At 39.6% G+C, this 13,074-nt stretch overlaps 1 long non-coding RNA gene across 1 annotated transcript; it reads right to left on the reverse strand.

Annotated features, from left to right (window-relative positions):
• Window positions 1-2,576: 2,576 nt before the first annotated feature.
• LOC120443510 lies at window positions 2,577-4,895 on the reverse strand. Its single transcript, XR_005615468.1, has 5 exons — window positions 4,811-4,895; window positions 4,237-4,276; window positions 4,045-4,091; window positions 3,688-3,732; window positions 2,577-2,844 (listed from the first exon to the last, which is right to left on the reverse strand). It is a non-coding gene; the product is annotated as an uncharacterized LOC120443510 (long non-coding RNA).
• Between the last annotated feature and the right edge of the window lie 8,179 nt (window positions 4,896-13,074).

Genomic DNA, 13,074 nt, shown 5'->3' on the forward strand with positions numbered 1-13,074 from the left:
TAGGCACTTTCACTGAATAAGGTTTAGCGTTGGCCTTCAGCTTAATCGTGTACGGTTTTTGAACAAGCCCGAGCCCATCACATAGTTTCGGGTACGCTTTCTTCACTGTCTCATGGTCAACATTGTCCATTCGGGCAATTAGTTTCAGTCTCACAGAAGCTGTCCTGCTTAAGAGAGCTACACGCAGATTTCTGACTACATAGACTGTCTCTGTAGTGCTCCTGTCACTGTAGGAAATGTCCTCCTTTGTAGACCCAAGTACGCTCAGTGCTGCACCTCCTGGTCCATACAGTGGCTTTTCAGCTTTTTGCAAATGTTCATTTGGCTGCTTAATGTCTTTGAATGTCTCCTCTGAGATAGCTGTGACGTCTGCCCCCGAGTCCAATTTAAATGTCATGCTTTTGCCTCTCACGCAGATGTTAGCAAGCCACGGGTCTTCTCCTGAATCCAGTCCACCTAGGAAAAGTCCATCTGCACTATCTGCCACCTCATGCACAGTTGTAGACCTACAAACTCTCCCGTAGTGTCCACGTTTCCCACAGTTGTGGCATTCTGCATTTTTGGCTGGGCACTGAGCTGCTGGGTGCATCGGTGCTTTTCCACATTTAGAACATGTTTTATTCTCTTGTTTTGTTATTTGTGGTTTTTGTGGCTTGAACTGCTTTTGGCCTCTGCTTCTGAATTTATTTGACTGTGATTTTCTGACATGCACGGCATCCACTGCTGTTTTGCCAGTGCTGCTTTCACCTGTTAGGTCAGTTTGCTGTCTTTTTATTTCCTCAGATTGCCTCGCCATTGTGATAGCTTTAGCTAGGGTCAAATCTTTGTTGAGCTGCATTCTCTCTGACAGCGATGAATCTTTAAGACCCACAACGAGCCTATCCCTCAAAAGTTCATCGTGAAGTTCACCATATTCACAGTTTTCAGCGAGAGCATATAGAGCTGTTATGAAGGAGTCAACTGTTTCTGCTGGCTGTTGTACTCGCTTATTAAACTTTGCTCTTTCATAGATCACATTCTTTCTGGGGACAAAATGTCTATCAAATGCGTTTCTGACTGCATCGTACTGCTGGCGCTGCCCGTCTGTTAGGTCAAGTCCCCTTAGCACGTCGTCAGCCTCGTCTCCCATACAGTAAACTAATGTGTTCACTTGGTTAGCATCTGTTGAGCTGTTCAGGTTACTTGCCATTCTAAAACGCTCGAAACGTCTGATCCACTTCTCCCACTCCTGGGGCTTTGCGAAGTCGAACGGTTCCGGTGGCTTGATGGTGAAAGTAGCCGCTGGTGGAGCTGCCATAACCGGGCCAGGTGTCGCTGCTGCCGGCGGTAGAGCCGCCGCTTGCTCCGTCATGTTTGTCGCTAGCCGATCGCCAAGCTGACTTTCTTTTCAGTTTCCTCAGTTCACCGCTTAGAGCGAGTGCACTTCTGACACCATGTTGTGTTGGGCTCTTGAATAAACTCCCCGCTCAAGCGATAATGTGGAGCAACAACGATCTTTTACTTTAGCTTACTCTCGTGCTGTTCACATACCACACATTTCCTGTCTAGAGGGTAAGTACTGCCGCCTAGTGGCGCATGCATGTACATCAATATAGATTACACCACAACTGTAACAAACAAAAGTCACAGTTCTATTACTTTTATCTGCGTTAAAATAAAAATATGATTTATGTTAGCTGGCTTCATTTAGCAAACAGATATTTCTGTTTATATAGATACAGATATTAATACAGATATATTTTACGCATAATTTTACCTCTTTTTTTTCCTAGATGGAAAGTCTATCCAGTTCACATTACAGTAATGCTAACACCCCTTTTGGTTGTCTCTCCTTACCCTCCAGCATTCATAAATCTGTTGACCTTCTTTGTCTGAGACCAACCACTACAATGCATCGTCACCTATTTGTATTGGTAACTTACTTTACAACCTATTTTAATGGTTGCAAAGTAAGTTACTTGTGCTGTATGCAGTTTTAGATACACAGAAAGTCTTCACTTACTATATATGGCTGTCATAGTGTCCTTATGAAGGGCAGTTCTTCGCTCTGCGCCGATGTCCGTTTTGCTCTGTCCTCCTATAAAAAGCATGAACATTTGAGTGTTTGACTAGTTTTAGATTTCCAAAAATCTGATATTTGTACAACTAAACATTTGAACTACAATGATATGCGATATACTTTTATGGGTACTTTTTGGTAAAGAAACTGGTGACAGAGTTGTAGGCTTTTTAGAATACTATTAGCTAACCATTTGAACTGACTTTCAAAGCTATTTACCTTTTAAATTGCTGTGGATCAAAACCTCCAGTGGGAAGGCAGCCATTAGAAGAACACGCACCATTGAACCTGAAAATAACAAAATCAAACAAACAAACAAAAAACAGAACAATATATAAGAGTCAGGTAGGGTAATAAATCTCTTCCGAAGCAATATAGTTCATTTTAGGTGAAAAACAAAACATTCCTCTAAAATATATATACTGACATCAGCAATCAACATCATGATTGTAATTATTTCCTTTTTAGTACATCTACTGCTCTGTGCATGTGTCAAGCACTACAACTGTATCTATGCATATAAATTCACCATATATATCCTGCAAAAATGTTTTGTTATAGTCAAAAAAGGCAAACAAACAAAGGCATTCAATCAGAGGTGAGAAATTAATTGGTAATATCAATTAGAGGTGAACTATTCTTTACCTACTAGCAATCAAGCTTCTTTAACCAAGAAGCTTGAAATATTTGAATGTAAAATAAAATAAATAAATAATAATAAAAATAACATGATGTAATTAAAATGCACAACTTACATTAAGGAAATCTGCATTTGTATCCACAGGCTAAAAGTAAAACAGTAAATGTGTTAGTAATAGTACAGGTATTTGTAAAAAAAAAAAAAAAAAAAAAAAAAGAGGCAGTAACTGTGACTCTTCTAGTGGGATGCTAAATGCAGAGATTTATATTTACAGTATAATACTGCATGTACAGGTAGCTGTGTTGTGAACTGTAACTGAATATTAGAGAATCTCAGAGAAATTAAATGTATTTATTTTTGAATTTATCAATCATAAAACCGTCTGTTTTGAAGGCCTGTTACGATAACAACTTTTTGTTGGTCGGTATATTGACCAATAAACAATTGCGACAAGTTATGTCATTGTCATTTTAAGACCATTTTATGTCTTTGAATGTATAATCATAATATAACACCATAATAATGCAAGATCTACACACTTTCAATTGACAAACCAACAAAATATAAAATAAAATAAATAAATATTTAGATCATGGAAATTAGGTATCAAAATATTAGATACCATAAAAACTTGAATAAATAGTAAATTTTCTAACAAATAGAAATGTTATTGTGTTGTTATTATTATATTTTATTTTTGTAAATATAATGGCAGATAAATTGCATCATCAACAATTATTGAAGTCATGTACATGTATTGTGTGTTAAGTCGATATATCGATTATTGTGACAGGCCTACTGTTTTGGTATCATAACAAGCTTGTCAAACATGCATGACCACTAAGCAATGTCTAAGCAGTAGTACTGGTCTGAATGACAACAAACATAACTAGTGTTTTGGAAAATCTGTTAGAAAACAGTTATTTCAATAATTATGTTTAGCATGTGACACAGACACTGCATAAAAACTACAACAACAAATACTTACTTTAGGAGGATGGGGGAGGGCAGCATGAGGTTGAGACTTTGACATCTGTAAGAAACAAATTCATGTATTACAAATAAGTCACTTAAAAATACATTAATGTGGCAGACTGTTCCCTGTTCAGATGCAGTGTATAAGTACAATCAGGGCTGTCACAACAACCGGGTGGGGCCAAGTGGCTGCAACCCTAGGTACAATGTGCAGGTATATATAATTACATATAATATATGTGAATAAAGCAAGAATCTGTTTAGGTTAGTCACTGTACTGACTGATGCTTGCTAGGTTTATATGATTGCAAACTGCACAAAAACAACAACAGCAACAACATTAATGACAATGACAAACAAAATTACTTACATTTATGTAAATCTCACATCAGGAAGATCTGCATTCGATTTCATGGGCTGAAATAAATAGGCAGAAACATTACTGCTAAAAAAACAAAAAACAAAAACTCTAAAAAGCCTAAAAATGACTTAAAAAGCAAGGAAATGTGGAACATTGTAATTAGCGAACACTAATTAAGCATAACTGTGCTTTGTTTCTAACCTTGGTAAGTACTCTGTAGCCAGAAGGACAGGTGGGATTTCTGTGAAAGCCAAATTAAATGTGAATAGGTTTTGATAGTTATTGTATATAACAAGTGTAAAGCAGTTTTATTTGTATTTTTTTTCCCTTTCTGAGAAGGCAGAATAATAAGAAAAGGCAAAAGTACGTCACAATATAATCAATTAAATTACATATTTTGATTACCAAATTATGGAAGTGTGGAGCTGCCACCCAGGCAAAAGAAAAATAGAGCTATATCACGTTATAACGTGAAAAGTTTATTGTTCTAACATTATGCTTTTCATGTTTGTATAATAAAATATCACGTTATTACAATATACATAATTATCACGTTCGCACAATATTGTACGGACGTGATAATGATGTATATTGTTCGTACAATGTTGTTCAAACATGAAAAGTATATTGTATAAACATGATAGTATATTGTTAGAACGATAAACTTTTCACGTTATAACGTGATATACTTATATTTCTCTTTTGCCTGGGTGGCAGCTCTACGCTTCCGTGCCAAATAAGCGAGATTAAAGTAATATTATATGAGAAAAGGCACCTGCTAGCTTGATGATGGAGGCTTCATAGACCGGCCACCCGCCTTGTGGCTTCTTGTCGCCACTCCACCAAATAAAGGTCCGTTTTCTCCATGCCGGCTAATTATTCATCCTCATTAAAATCTTGTATATGTTCAGTTGGCAGAATTTTACATCTTCCAACCACTTAATTAAAGCGAATATAATCGGCTTGTTTCTTCCCATCTCCTGTATCCGGCCGTTCCTCTCACTGTCGGAATTCGCGCCTCAGAGACATCGTTATTTTTCAAAAAAAAGAAAGAAAGAAAGAAACAGCAACAACTAATAAAGAGAATTTTTGCACGTTCATTGCACATTTGTGGGAATGTTTAAATATTTAATTTTATTAATTACTTTTCATTATATCTTTATTTTTAAACCACCATGGCAATGCGCATGCGATACTCTCCTGCACGCAAAGGGCTTTGGAGTTGACGTAATGTCGCAATGCATTGTGGGAGCGCAGCACCATCTTGGCAGGCCACGAATCAAAACAAGATTGCTAGAACCATTCTGAAACGTAGCTCAAAAGAAAAATGACGGTATAGAGACAGATTGTGTCCAGATGCAAAGATTGATTGTTGAAATGTGGACCCGTATGAAATATGGCCGTGGAGTAGAAACCCTGAAGACCAAACCGCTATTGACTTAGCATGATCTACTCTCGTACCTTGTCTGTGGAGTCAGCGCATACACGGCGCACCAGTTTCGCAATTATAAATCTCTGGAGGCGCACATCCAATTCACCAAGGACTGGGTACAAGATTTGGCTATTTTAAGCCTCCACGTTGTGAGTACGCCCGTCATTCAAGCAAAGGTAAGTCAGCTTGAGTACTGCGAGTAAAATGCGTTTGATTCCCCCCGAACATTCAAATTAGTGCAAGCATAAATTCATTCATGAGGGGGAAATTACAGTGAGAACATGTAGAGGCTCTGTTAGAGGGATAACATAGTGAGTTCAGTGCATTGATGTGACATTGTCCTGAAGGATTTAGTTATTCTTTATGGTTAAAGAAATTGCCCTAATTAATTCATATTTATTATAAATAATCCTAATTACACATCTTGCTTCCTTGTTTGTGTCCTGTGTCACTAAAAATACAATCTGTTTTAGTTTTATACACTGATTAATGACCTGCAGAATCTCCTTATCATATTAGGTGTCCATAATTGTCACTTAAAGTCGAACATTATGTTTTCTCCGTCTTGAAAGTGATTACATCCTTGCATTACATACTTTAGGTTCATTTATTGCTGATAGGTTTCTAAAAAGAAACAGGCAGATTTAGAAAGATGCAGTGTTTTATACATGGATACATGAAAACACTTTATTTGTTACATTTATGATAAATGGATTTGAAAGTAGATAAAACACATTTGTGTTGGTCTTGGCTTATTAAAGTTCTTGTCTTTAAATGAACTTTGTCTGTGTGTGTTTCAGGTACTGCACTCTTAAAGACTGAATTGCGGCATTGCAGCCACAGATCATTGTGAGCATCACAGGGAAGGTTGAAGCCGCCCACTGCACCTGTATGGCCGGAGTCGTGGAGACCTGCAGCCATGTCGCTGCTCTTCTGTTTAATGTAGAAGCAACAGTGCGGCTCTGTGGCACAAGGACTTTTACAGATGAACCTGCATACTGGGTTTTGCCTGGTCAAGTCAAGTCAAGTCAAGTTTATTTATAAAGCACATTTAAAAACAACCCAGGCTGACAAAAGTGCTGTACAATACAATACAAATATAAAATACTATAAAACACAGGTACATAAAATACCTCACTGATAAAACAATAAATTAAAACAATAGGTTAAACCTTGCTAAAAGCCAGTGAAAATAGGTGAGTTTTAAGAGCAGTTTTAAAAGTTCCTAGGCTTGTGGAGAATCTGATGTGAGGGGGTAGACTGTTCCACAGTTTGGGTGCAGCCACAGCAAAAGCCCTCTCTCCCCTAGTCTTTAATCTGTACCTGGGAACATCTAAATGCATCAAGTCTGCTGACCTCAAAGATCTCCTGGGGCAGTAAATGCTAAGAAGCTCTGCCAGGTAAGGAGGTGCAGTGCCGTTAAGAACCTTAAAAACCAGCAGTAAAATTTTAAAATCAATCCTAAAAGCAACTGGGAGCCAGTGGAGAGAGCAGAGGACCGGAGTGATGTGGTCTCTCTTTTTGGAACCGGTCAGCATGCGAGCAGCAGCGTTCTGCTACAGTTGGAGGCGATGCAAACAGGAACGATCTAAACCAGCATAAAGGGAGTTACAGTAGTCCAGCCGTGAAGTGATAAAAGCATGGACCACCCTTTCTAGATCGTTCCTGCACAGGTAGGACTTGACTTTAGCTAAAATCCGTAGGTGATAAAAAGATCCCTTGACTACGGAGCTGATTTGTTTATCAAATTTAAAAGCACTGTCAAAAGTAACACCGAGGCTCTTAATAGAGGAAGTACATTCAGAAGTTAGGGGTCCCATAAAATCAAAAGAGTTAGGGTCTTTAGGAAGCCCAAACACAATGACTTCAGTTTTACTTTCATTTAGATGTAGAAAGTTAAGAGCCATCCAAGTCTTAACGTCCGACAGACAGGAGAATAACGGCTGCAAAGAGTCCTTACAGTCTAACCTCAGTGGGAGGTAGATCTGAATGTCATCAGCAAAAAAGTGAAAGGACACATTATGTTTGCGCAGCACATCGGCCAGAGGGAGCAAATACAAAATAAACAGCAGGGGACCTAGAATGGACCCCTGAGGTACACCACAAGTTAAAGGAGCTCTGGGAGATGACAGTTCACCAAGGTGAACAGAAAAACTCCTGTTATCCAGGTAGGACTGGAAAAACTTTAAAACAGTACCTTTCAGACCGACACAGTGTTCTAGGCGGGATAACAGTATGTTGTGATCGACAGTGTCGAAGGCTGCTGTCAGATCTAAGGTTACTAGGACAGCAGCACGACCAGACTCTACAGTTAAAAGCAAATCATTAAAAACTCTCAGTAAGGCGGTTTCAGTGCTATGACGAGCTCTAAAACCAGACTGAAACTTCTCATAGAGACTGTTGTTGTCTAAAAATGACTGGAGCTGCCTGAAGACAACTCGTTCCAATACTTTGGACAGAAAGGGCAGATTGGAGATGGGCCTATAATTAGAGAGTATAGATGGATCCAGATTAGGCTTTTTGAGGAGAGGTTGAACAACAGCATGCTTAAAAAGTGTTGGGAAACAACCAGAGCTGAGACAGGCATTGATCAGGACCAGAAGGAAAGGTCCAACTGAGTCCAGGACCTGTTTCAGAAGACGAGAGGGAATAGCGTCAGTGGAACAGTTGGTGGACTTGACCTTACAGACTGTTTCATACAGCTGAGAAAGAGAAATTAGCTCAAACTGATGAAAGGCAGATTGGCACGGGAGAGAAACACAGGGATTTAAAGGTGGAGGTGGAATGACAGACTGCAGAAGAGAAATCTTATTAACAAAGAAACATAAAAAGTCATTGCAGAGGGTGACAGAAGGTGTGAGGCAAGTGGACGTATGAGGATCAACAATGGAGTTTAAAGCACGAAACAAAGTCTGAGGTTTATGGACATTACTGCTAACCAGGTTAGATATGTAGGTGGACTTAGCGTCTTTAGCAGCTTTCTGATAAGTTAAAAGAGAGTCTCTCAGGATATTGAAGGAGATTTGCAGCTTGTCCTTTTTCCACTTTCTCTCAGCACTCCTGCAGGAGCGCCTGAGAGCGCGAACAGAGTCTGTAACCCAGGGTTCAGCGTGAGCTTTGGGACGGAGTGATTTTAGGGGAGCAATGGAGTCCAGAATAGAAGTGCATGTTGAGTTAAAAAGAGCAGTTAAATCTTCTGCACACGGGGAGTCAATCCAGTCCACCGTGGAGAGCTCAGAGTTATTAAAAGCAGCAGAAAACTGGGATGGTACATGGGTATTGATGATCCGGTGGCGGCGTGAAGGAGCTTTAACTGCAGCAACAGAACATTGTGCAGTGGCAGAAAACAGAACAGGACGGTGATCAGAGATACACGCACTCTCACAGATTTCAGAGACGTGGATACTCAGGCCGTGGGACATGACGAGGTCCAGTGTGTGACTTTTCTCATGTGTGGAGCCAGACACACACTGAGTCAGGTTAAAGGAGTCCAGCAGTGATACAAAGTCTCTAACCAGAGGTTTAGATGGACAACACACATGGATATTCAGATCGCCAACAATAAGAAAATGATCAAAATCTACTGAGAGTCCTGATAAGAATTCCCCAAACTCACTAATAAAGTCTTTGTTGAATTTGGGAGGACGGTACACTACTGCACACAGTAATGGAATAGATGAGTTCAATTTAAAGAGCTGCAGTTCAAAGGTGGAAAAGGAGGAAGATGAAATCTGATGACAGTCATAAACTGATTTAAAAACACAGGCAAGGCCTCCACCTTTACCAGAAGACCTGGGAGAGTTGAAAAAACGACAGCCTGGCGGAAGAAGCTCAGAGAAAGCCACAGTGTGATGGACCGAGCAGTGAAGGAAACTTAGGCACAGGTTAAAGTCCAAAAAAAAGATTTTTTATTTAACCCAAAAAACATAATTGGTTAAATCATGCAAAAAGAATCAAAATCTTGGGCCCATAAAAGAGGTCAAAATAACAGAACTCTACTCAAAATTGACAACACTACTGATAACTCAAACAAACTGACCTCACTTAACGAGACAAAGGGGAAACTTAAATAGTGGCTGATCAGCCCACAAAAACACAGAGGGGTAAAACACACAAAACCTAACTGAAACTAACATAATGAACTCCAATTCCCCCCCCATGGTCCCAAGTTATGGAATGAACCAATTAGCAGTCTTCCATCAAAGCTCGCTCCGCCCCTTTTCCACCTCTTGGCTCCTCAATCAAGGGACTGGAGCAGCTGCAACTAAGGTAACTCAGAAAACAAAAGATTAATCATACATAACAGTGTAAACTAAAATGTGCGCACTTATTTTAGAATGCAGTGTTATGTGGATATGTGAATTAATTCTAAACCAAACCCAGTTATTTATTGTCCTGTAAATTAATTCCTATATTTAAAGAAAAACAAATGTGAATGCAATGTTACTTATAAGCCTCTACACTAACATGGTGGATATTACCACTGTGTGGCTGTAAGTGCAGCCATCACACACAGTCTCACCAGCATGAAGCCAGGTCTCAGTCAGGAACATAAAATCCAGTTCATGAGAAGAAAAAAAATCCTTAAGCAGAAACGTCTTATTGGAGAGGGATCGAGTGTTGATCAAAGCCATAGATAAAATGAGATCAGTAGGTGTCATCGGGATTGATGTGCGGCTGAGTGGGCGGAGGTTTGAAATAACAGTACCAAATCTGCGGATCCGTGGCTGTAGAGGAGCCGATGACCCAGCACCCAGAACAGGAGCAACCAGCGACATACTAGGAGAATCACGCAGGAGAGGAGCAGGCATCAGGCACGGGCCGGAGGTGGAAGAGAATCGCTCACCTGAGCAGAACGCCACCGCCGGCATGGCAAGGAGCGAACCAGACGACTGAAGAAGGCGCGGGCCGAGAAGCGGGTCCACCGGTGAAACAGGAGCAGCGTCAGGCGGAGTTGGAGAGACAGTGCACACCCAGGGTCCTCTGGGTTGGAGTGAGCCTCTCACAGTAGCAGAGTAGCAAAAACCCATTCGTACAAGTAGAGGATCAGCCAGGCAAGAAAGTGACAGGAATGCCTTTGTATGAGCCAGGAGACCACTTCGCTTCCCTCGTCTTCTCCAGCGTTTTCTCCGGTGTAGCTTGGGAGGGAGGAACCAGGTGTGACGTAGATAAGGCGGAATGCCATCGAGCGGTGGAGGGGCACTGCTTGTTTGCCCATCAAAAACAAAGGACAAAGGTGCTGTCACTGCTGAGTCTCAGATAATAAAAAGAGTTTTTCGGTCATAGGTCCGGAGCGAATTAATTTTCACAGTTAAAGCAATGAACAGCAAAAAGAAAACCAAAACCTGGTAATATGACCAAGATACAGCCAGAGGTTGGCAATAAGATAGACTTCTCCTCTTCAGCTGCCCAAAAAAAGGTTCTTGATCAAAACATAAACAGACCATTCGTTGTGACAGGTAAAAGAAGCCATCCTCAAAAAAGAAAAGTTCCACCTGCTACTGTGAAGGAGTTGGATCAACTGATGGGACAATATCTTTCCAAGCTTAGTTCTGTTCTGAATAACCCAAAATGTTTTAATTTAGGGGGCCATGTAAATAATTTGCATTTACTGAATATGTACTAAGTAACACTGTTCAAAAGTTGAATAAAGAAACAAAGAAATGTTTGCCTATTTTTAATTAAAAGCACTTTGTAGAACATCAAATCAGTTACAATGTAGAATCAATGTTATGTATAGTTTACAAATGACAAAATGTTCACATAAAATCATGACAGCATTTAAATAATATCACCCACTACTAGCATTCTGTAATTTACTGTCTCTTTTGAAAACTTATCACTACATAAATAGCACAAGACTTAAGAGTATTTAACAAGAGCATTTTTCCCTGGTTTTACTACCACACTGGGGCACATGTTCACCAAAACGCAGCAAACCTTTGCCATCTTATCCAGGAGGGTCACCGTTTTACCCACACATGGAAGAAGTAATCTGATTGGCATGGTGGTATGTAGCATGTAGTTTGAAGCAGGGATTTCGTAGTGCCCCATGTGTAGTGTTGGAACCCAGTCAGGATGTGTTTCATTCATTTCATAGGCTGGTTTGCTGCAATAATGCCAAATAATTAGCAACTCTATAAATAGAAGGTAGTTCTGCATGTTTGTTCTAAGTTTGTGCTATGATCTCAGAGCGCATTGAAAATAAAACTAACAGGCTATAAAGAATAATATGAACTTATTTAGAACTTACCTGAATGAAAATACTGGAGCACACCAACAGATATCTGGGGATGGTAGAGAATTGAATATCAGCTCGTCTCGCAGCTGCTATCCAGGCTAGATGCCTTCTTTTGGTAACATCCAACACATAAGCTCCCTCATGATGCTTCCAGGTGAGGAAACAATGAAAAGAGAGCCTGTTTTCAAGCTTATTCCTTTGCTGGTAGTGCAATCTAACATTACAACCGGCCACACAGCAAGCATTTGTTTTGCCTGTTAATATGGCGCCTCGACCAAAAATCTTGGCTACGCCTCATCCCGTAAGATCACGCTCCAGAGTCCTATTAACGTACGGATCTAGAAAGAAGACGCTGCATTTTTAACTCTGAGGGTGATGGAGAATGAGCCTATTTCCAAAAAAAAGTGGAGTGTGTTCCTTTAAGTACTATATTGTTTATATTGTCAAAAACTAAAGTGTACATAGCAGTTGTTGTATCTTGTTTACTGTATCACTGACAGATAATTTCAAAGTCAATGAACGCTACATTATAGTGAGATATTGTGTAATGTGAAATACTGTAAGCAAATGAATAAACAACCTAATTCGTGATAGACCTTTGACTCTGTTTTGTTTGAATCCAACTGTTTTTGCAGATGTGCATAAAACATGTTACTTTTTAGTATTATTATCATTATCATCATTATTGCACTAAATACATTTTAAATAAAGGATACTTTGATATGCATTCTACTGTAAGGTTGGAAATGTATTTTCTTCACCCTAAAATATGTTTTGAAATGTATTTTGGTTTGAAAGAAATATATTTTCAATTTCGAAAAAAAATATATTTTTTTGGAGCATCACAAATACAAAATATATTTACCATATATTTGAAATATATTTTGGCCAGGAAAAATGTATTTTTTTACCGTATGGGCATGAGATTAAAGTTATTAGATTTGATTAGATAAAATAAAACTTTATTTTCCTCCTTGGTTTTTACACAGCTGACTAAGCGTCAAACAGAAAACTGATTAAACAGGAGTATGAGGCGGTCGAGAATTTATGCCAGTGTCCTGTTATATTTTACATAGCAAGGAGCAGACGGCCGAATTTATTAAACTCCACCGATACAGCGGTGACGCTAATCAGAAGGCTAGACCGTCCAATTTCACAGCCGTTTACTTCCGGCCTACCCGACCTTCTGAGGACCCGGACCACGTAGACCACGAAGGCCGGGTCCTCAGGAGGACCGTTGCGAGTAAGCGCAAATGCAAAAACTGAGCAAACGGGGCTGCTATGTGTGTGTGTGGATAATAGCAAACACTGAAATACATTTTTTGCACGCAGCAATGAATTTTGTTCACTCAAATTTAGCTTTTCT

This window comes from Oreochromis aureus, linkage group 2 (genome assembly GCF_013358895.1).
Source record: "Oreochromis aureus strain Israel breed Guangdong linkage group 2, ZZ_aureus, whole genome shotgun sequence".
NCBI classification, from domain to species: domain Eukaryota; kingdom Metazoa; phylum Chordata; class Actinopteri; order Cichliformes; family Cichlidae; genus Oreochromis; species Oreochromis aureus.